The following is an 8357-nucleotide window of genomic DNA, read 5'->3' on the forward strand; positions in this document are numbered from 1 at the left end:
TAACCAGACACTGTAACTATTGAACTGATAGAAGGGACAGATTTGGTTACGATTTAAAACCGAAATAAAATAAAATAAAATAATTGTTGAATTTAAACTATTTTAAAAATAAGAAATAGAATTCTGGCGGTTCAAACACCGAAACTGGAACCTTCCTAAATTCAACCTGAACTTATTTTTGTAAGTTCAAACCGGAACTTATTTTTGTAAATTCTATTTCTTATTTTTAAAATAGTCTAAATTTAACAATTATTTTATTTTATTTTATTTTTTTTCGATTCTGAATCGTATCTAGAATTGCCCTATTGTTTCAATTCGATTACTAAATCGTGATTATCATACATATAAGCAATAATTTGTTGAAGAAGAAATACTTATTTTTAAGGGTAAAAATGTCCATCTAACATAGAAGGAGGAAAAATTGTCACTTTAACATAACTTAAGGGATAAGCGTTGATTCATGAATAATTTAGAGAAAAAAAGTACTTTAAGCATATAAATAAGGGAAAAAGTCTCATTTTTTATTAAATAAATTAGAATCTGCGTCAGGGTATTATTAATACCTGACGCAATAATTTAAGGTTTTTCTAGCTAAAAGTTGTTCTCCCGCTTCCATTGTTCAACAAATCAGCAGCAGTCGTCGTCTCCAGTCTCCTCCACCAAATTCCCTATTAATACCTGACGCAGATAATTTAAGATTTTTCTAGCCAAAAGTTGTTCTCCCGCTTCCATTGTAACAAAGCAGCAGTCGTCGTCTCCTCCACCAAGTTCCCTCGCATCGTTTCCATCGCAAGGTCGCCGGTCACCCTCGCCCCATCGTGTCCATCGTCTCTAGGTTGTAACCGCCGCAAGGTCGCCGTTCGCACAGCCCTCTCGCGACATCGCCGCAAGGTCGCCGGTCGCACAGCCGCAAGATCGCCGGAAGGGGAACTCAACGGTGGGTCTCCCTGAAATTTGTCTCTTCCTTACTGTTTTTTTTTTCCCTGTAAATTTTCTCTATTCAAGAGTTTTTTCTTTTTGTTTTTCCCAAATATGGGTGTTTATCGCTTGTATCTTCCTCGTTTTTTTCTTGGATCCGTATCGATTTTAATCCTTCGAGCTCCCAATCAATCGTTTTCTTGATGTCTTCATTAACGAAATGCATTAGATTAAGAGATTCTTTTAAGGGGTTGTTGAATTCAGAATTATTGGGGCTAAAAATTTGGTCTTTTTACGGTTTTAGTTGGTGATTCGTTTAATGATTTGATCTTTTATCCATTTGAGCTTTAAAGTTGTATTTTTTGTTGATTGAATCCCTCTGAACTGGAACACGGATTACATATTTTTGGGTGTTTTATTTGTTGCAGATATATGTGTATAGTTAATGCATGTTTCTTTTTGGTGGCTTAGTTGGTGGGGGTATAAATATTCGGTATGTTTGTAATCTGGAAGTACATATTCCATTTCCATGTCCTTTTGGTTGGTTTGAGTGGTCTCTTGCAGACTTGCAGTCTACATGCTTGAATCTCAACCAGGGTGCTTATCTGATTTTGTAAATGTTTTGTATATTTGTATAAACAACTTTGACTCAACAAATTGTGGGACTTTGGGAGGATATACAGAAGCATAATGGTCAAATAGGAAAGCATTTGGAAGGCAAAATACAATAAAATTCTCAGATGACAGCAGAGAGTCATGCTGGGTTATAATGTTTGTGCATCCTAATTTTGGTTTTACATTGGTACAGATGACAATCATTTATATGGCTGTGCAGAAGAATGACTTTTTCATGCAAAGATATGGATTTTCATCACCCGTGGTGATTAGTTTCTCTTTACTCTTTCTAAGAATTCAGTAATCTATCATTTCTCCTTCTGCAGTTATGGGTAAAAAGTGATATCATTGTCGATTTGGGTTTTAAAAATGTTAACAAAGTGGAAAGAATTTGTGCTGCATCACTACAACACTAACAATTGAAGTTAGGTTCTGGAAGTTCAAAATGGCACCGTAAGCCAAAAGAAAGCAGAAAAGAGAGAAACATATATATAAAACGCAAATGAAATCTATAAGACCTTGAATGGCATAGGGGAGGCAAGTATCCAAACATATAACACTATAGTTGCTTGTGAAGTTACTGGTACTGTTGCAATTTGAAATTTTTTTCTTCTGCATAGTTCATGATTGTCACAATATCCAGAAGCTGCTGCCATGCAGAAACCTTATCAGGATGTTATTGATGGTTATGATATTTCTTCACACTAACAGGCTGATCTAATTTTCTTTGATAATTACTTCAGAATCCTTGGGATGTCATCCAGTTCTCTGGAAATGCACAAATTCATATCCGTTTTTAACAGATCTGGCCTTCCAGAAGATTATTACCACAGTAGTAATGTTCATGTTTCTTTTCCTCATTAGCTGTTACTGCTCTATTTTTGATTGATTACTAATGTTTAGAACTTTAGAGTGTTCATATGATACTTGAAGCAGGTAAGCTATCAAACGAGGGAGCAGTTATAGCAGCAGCAAGAACATTGCCTACTTGGTCAGATAGAGACATGCCCCCAATTCCTAGGTATTAACTCATATTGTTATACTCATATGATAAATGCAGGAGTCCCCTTCTGCCATTTAACTCAAAACTAGTAGATTTTTTCTGCTGCAATTTAAATTTATGGCTTGTAATAGCTTGCATTAAATGGCTTATGCATTAACTTAAAACTATCTATTCTATTTGCAGTAGCTTCTTTTGAGTTCTAGAATGAAATATTGACAATGAAATGTGTTGATAAAATTTGGCGTAGTGTGCAATATAATATGTTGAAGTGTTGAAAATGTTTGGAGTAAAGCGTTGATGAGTTGATTATATTGGTTGGATTGTACATGAAAAAAATTGTATTATTATCAAATTAATTATTTTGTTTTTAAAATAACAATAGGCGTCCGTTTCTGGAAAGGAACAAACGCCTAGACCATTATTTTTTCTAACAACCGAACTTTCTGCATCTTTTCAAGTCAGAAACAGACGCAGATTTTCAAGACGATTTTTTTAGAAATGACAATCTGCGTCAAATCCTACAACGGACCAGACGCAGGTTGTGTTTTAAAAAAATGACAATCTGCGTCTCTTGCATATGCTGCTGAAGTACATTAGATGCAGATTGTTATTTACTTCAGACGCAGATTGCTCATTCTGTACTAGTGAAAGCTCATGTGGTTAAAGAAGCTAATGCAGCCAGATGCTTCGTCGAGACTAAGAGCTAACCAACGAGACCCTCTTCTCGAGCTGATAGAGCGTTCCGAGAAGCAGTGCTCAAGTCACTAAACAGCTTCGAAGAAATGATGACCTCCATGAAAAGGGGCAAATTATGCTCTGGACCCGTGTCCACAGTGAATTGTGGACACGGGCCCAAAACGATGTCGTTTTTCAAAAAAAACGCGTCATTTAGTTAAAAAAAAAAATCACGCGCGTTTTGCCGTTAACGGCGTTATTTTTTTTTTTTTTTTTGGATTATGAATGTACAGTTATGCCGTTATGAATGTACAGTTATACCGTTATGAATGTACAGTTATGCAATTATGAAATTATGAACACAGAGCTCTAACATTATGAACTTACAATTATGAACATGTATAGTATAAAATTATGACCATGGAGCTTTAAAATTGTGAATATAGAGCTTCGAAGATTATGAATGTACAGTTATGGAGTTATGAATCTACAGTTATGGAGTTATGAATCTACAGTTATGAGATTATGAATCTATAGTTATGGAATTATGAATGTACAGTTATTGATCGAATTATGAACAAAGAGCTCTAACATTATGAACTTACAATTATGAACATATAGTGATAAAATTATGAACATAGAGCTCTAAAATTGTGAACATAGAGCTTCGAAAATTATGAATGTACAATTATAGAGTTATGAATGTACAGTTATGGAGTTATGAATGTACAGTTATGGAGTTATGAATGTACAGTTATAGAGTTATGAACGTACAGTTATGGAGTTATGAATGTACAGTTATTAATAATATAGTAATAAAATTATGAATATATACTCCTATAACAAAGCGGTCTGAAATTAAAAAAAAAAAAAAGAAAAAAAAGGAGATAACAGTGCCTAACGGCACTGTTACCCGTGTCCAGCAAGCATGCTGGACACGGGTCCAACGCATAACGATTGATGAAAAGGATATTGAAGTACGTCCTGACTGGTCTAAAAGATTTACGAAAAGGCCAACCGGAAATCAAAGATAATCAGAAGGTCGTCAAGGAGGTTCAATTCGGTATAAGGAAAGAGTTGACGTCACATGCGAGAAGTGTGATCACTGTCTCGAGAGTCAATTCATCCTCAGGGATAATCAGGTAACTACGATTTATGAATTGAGACAATAATTATCTGACCTGGTTCCGTCCCCTACCGAATGTACCAGCAATAGCAAGCCAACCCTAAGATGATGCCAAAAAGGGAGAAGAAAGTGGTAGCCAAGCTCATGTAGATTTCACCCCAGTCCATCTACTCGTCCCTCATCTTCTCGTGCTATCCAACCATTCATGGAAACGGGCACGGGCAGAAAGCGAAGTCACAGTGCTAGAAGGACTTCCCCCAGAGTAAAAATTACTATTGATGCGGAAGGGAGAGAAGTTCCTTATCAGCCCAATGGAAGTGGTGAGAAGTTCAAAGGCTTTAACATTCCACCTTCCATGAAACACTGGAATTGTGAGCGAAAGCAGAACTACCTGATATCCATGAATAAGATGATTGCGGAGGCGCAGCGAAGGGTTGAGAAAGCCAAAATGGCAAAGAAAAGGCAGTGAGAGGAGGTTGCTGAAGCGGAACGTAATGTAAGGGAAAGATTTGATTCTTTCAAGACGGTGATGCGCACAGATTTGGATCATGTTATTTAGGAGACCATATTTGAGCTGTTAAGGGACAATAGTGTATCATTTGCTGATGGAATGAATACAATCGAGCTCGTAAGGTGGTGGAGATGAGGAGTAGTTGAAGGAGCTGACATCACTGAAAGCCTTCTACAACTACATGCAATTTAGGATCGCTCAACGTTTTGATCACTTCGTCGTCCCAAATAACATCCGAGGCATAGGGCATCAAATCAACATGCACCTTGACCTATAAGATATGAAGACTTAAGGAGAAAATAACAAGCAGAAGGCCAACCGAGTCAAGACAAGAGCTGGCCTTTTGTAATTGATATCGTTTATTCAACTCGTGTGTATATAAACGATATTTTGTGTACTTAGTGCATATTATGATATATGTAAAGTAAAGAGTGAATGCCAAAATATTAGCTCAAAAGACCCTTTATTCAATGTTGTTCTTGTGTCGTTCTAGAGGGTTGGGAGGGTTCTAAGTTGTAGAGAGAGGGTGTAGTGGAAAGGGAGAGAAGATGCCCCCAAAATGAAGGGCTAATGCCCTTTATATAGGCACATGACCCATAGACTTTGACCTGTTGACCTGTTGATCTTGACCTTGACCCTGAACCGAACCGTTTGACCATGACCCGATTACAAAACAAGAACACAGACGTATAGGGAAGTCAAAACTGGGGTATTCCCTAGTAATAGTTAAATTTATTTTTTAACTTGAAAATTTTTGTAATATTTTCTGATGATGAATAAAAAGAGTTTTTGGGGTCATGTTGAGTTTTTAATTCCAGTAGTCTTACTCCAAGAATTCAATGGTTAAACTCAACTATGGACTGTTTGTAATGAAAATTCATTTTCATGGATAATTTCAGCCTTATAGTAAGAGTATAGGTTTTGGCATCATAAAAAATAGGAAAATTGTTAGGAATATTTTGTATTAGATTTTGATGATATCAAACTTAGGATTTGAGAAACCACTACCGCCCCCCCCCCCCCCCCCCCCACCCCTCGAATCTTTTTTAGTCAGCTCAACATTCGAATCTTAACCGAATGGTTAATCGAGTGGCTTAACAGTTACATCTGAACGAACACTTGAGCAGACAGTCTCAACACCGAGTTGTAGCGTAACCCGAATGGTTAACTCTCGAAAGGATAATGAGCCGAGATCAACCCGGGGGGTTATCTCTCGACAGCTCAAGAAGAAGAGTAACCCGAGTGGTTAACTCTAGTCCGAGATGAAGACTGAAGACGAAGATTCGAAGAGCAAAGACCGAATGATGGAAGGGTTTGCCTCTTATGTATTATCAAGATAGAGTGATAAGAAAGATCATTCGAGGAGTTAAGGGATGATTGGTAAAGTCAATCATCGTATCTGAGAGGACCTAAGGCCGAGGCGTTAACTTAGTTAACAACTCGATAGGACAAGCTCATATATTATCTGAGCACAAAAGTGGCTCAAATATCTTCTAAGCTCAATCTATTCCGAAACCTTAAAAAGGTGAGGAAATATTTTCTAAGGCACGGAAAGCCAAGGAACATATCCCGAGGTTGATCCTTCATTAAATGCAAGGCTGTTGTCAGCCGCTTTTTGAGGATTCAATGACGATAAAGTCTGACGACTCACCTACCCTCTGGATTATCCGCTGGTCTCTACATGCTTGTCCATAGGTGTTTTGAAAATGGTTTTCCCTCCAGCGGAACTATTGTCTCCTACCTATAAATACCCTCTTCATTCACTGAAGAAGGTGCTAATATTTTAATATTTTCAAGTGCGAAAAGCTTTCAGTTTTCAAGTGTTTTACATGACCAGCTTTCAGTTTTCAACCTTTGTAAACTCTATACTCGAAGAAGTAGAAAGAGATGGAGTAAAATATGTAGGAGTTGAAAAACCTAGTTTAGCAGTTCACGTCCAGCTCTGTGTTCAAGGAGAGAATTGTTGGTGGTGTTGTACTAAGGGTTTTAGTGCAATCCTTCACGTATTGTGAAGAAGAGTAGAGTAGGCTTTGTTAACAGCCGAACCACTATAAAAACTCTCTCTCTCTCTCTCTCTCTCTCTTATTTACTACTTTATATTTCGCATATCATCAAACCTGTAACACCCCAGATTTTTGAAACTTTTAAAACTTATATAATAAAGGTAATTCTTCATTACTAAACATGAGTGTTCAGGGTGCTATGCCACATCTGAGCTGGAGAACTCAGATGCACAGGCTATACTAACTAATTATCCTCAAAGCAATGTCAATACATCATCATGGCACGCAGGCCGAAAGGAAAGCTAACTATCTATGCTTCGGATCTCTAGCACGCTCCGGAGTCTACTCATCTATACCTGAAAGCCAAATATATATGTTCAGCAAATAATGCTGGTAACCCACTCTAACTCGTTAAAATACAATATAGGTAAATATATATACATAGATATAGGAAAACCATTTTGAAGTCGGAAGATATATACTTAGGAGACTCTAGTTTTAAAACTGAGAATTGACTCATCAAGTAGGGACCAGCACATTTAACAGTTATGATCATGCATATAAAGATATTAGCATATATCCTAAGGTCACAAGATTACTTCACACCATTCATATCATCATTCAATTATTATCTCAAGTTCTCAACACATAAGCACACTTTGGTGGCGCTACGGGACCAATCGCATGCCCAAACATGAGGGTTAGCGCATATAGTGCTAACACGGCCCCGCAGCACCCTACCTCATACCGCACCATGAAGGAATTGACCGCAGTCAACTGTATAGACCGGTGATGAATTCAAGGGCGGACCACAGTCCTACACACCGCTGACGCGTTCAGTCGATGGACTGTGATCCTCTTTTGGGGACTACGATCCTACACACCGCTGGCGAGCTCAGTCGGTGGATCGTAGCCGATCATAGCCCTACACACCACCGAGGGATTCAATTGGTGGACTATGATCTTCTTTTGGGGATTATGATCCTACACATCGCTGTCAGGCTCAGTCGGTGGATCATAGCCGACCATAGCCCTACACACCGCTGACGAGCTCAGTCGGTGGACTATGGCCTTCCTCGTGGCCTGTAGCCCTACACACCGCTGACGCGTTCAGTCGGTGGACTACCGCACACGAGGCCCACTTGGTGAACTGCAGCCCTACACACCGCTGACGAGCTCAGCCGGTGGACTGTAGCCTATGAGAACTAGCTTGACCGCAGCCAAGAGTCATGCACATATATCACGTAGCAAACACATGCAATTCATATTAACACGTTAGGAAAGGGAAGAAAACGTATAAAGAAACCTATGCGTGGTCATCTACATACTAGGAATAGTCCTAAGGGGTTTATACTTCTTTTACTTAGGCCAACATGGTACCAATTCAACTAGCATGCAATACACAAGACTCTTTTATCCTACGAACGGTACCCGAAGCATCAAACTAGACTCAGGCACGCCACGAGGGTCGGGGAACATCAAACGGGGAAAGCCGAAATCCCAAGG

General features: G+C 38.5%; 1 long non-coding RNA gene across 3 annotated transcripts; it reads left to right on the forward strand.

Moving 5' to 3' along the window:
* Nucleotides 1–683: 683 nt before the first annotated feature.
* LOC109147352 lies at nucleotides 684–2721 on the forward strand. Of its 3 annotated transcripts, none has more exons than XR_002048632.1 (4): nucleotides 684–937; nucleotides 1727–1798; nucleotides 2277–2368; nucleotides 2467–2721. It is a non-coding gene; the product is annotated as an uncharacterized LOC109147352 (long non-coding RNA). The 3 variants fall into 3 exon arrangements; XR_002048631.1 differs by having other exon boundaries at nucleotides 2470–2721; XR_002048630.1 differs by having other exon boundaries at nucleotides 2277–2721.
* The last annotated feature ends 5636 nt before the right edge of the window (nucleotides 2722–8357 follow it).

Source organism: Ipomoea nil, unplaced genomic scaffold, assembly GCF_001879475.1.
Source record: "Ipomoea nil cultivar Tokyo-kokei standard unplaced genomic scaffold, Asagao_1.1 scaffold1993, whole genome shotgun sequence".
Classification (NCBI taxonomy): Eukaryota; Viridiplantae; Streptophyta; class Magnoliopsida; order Solanales; family Convolvulaceae; genus Ipomoea; species Ipomoea nil.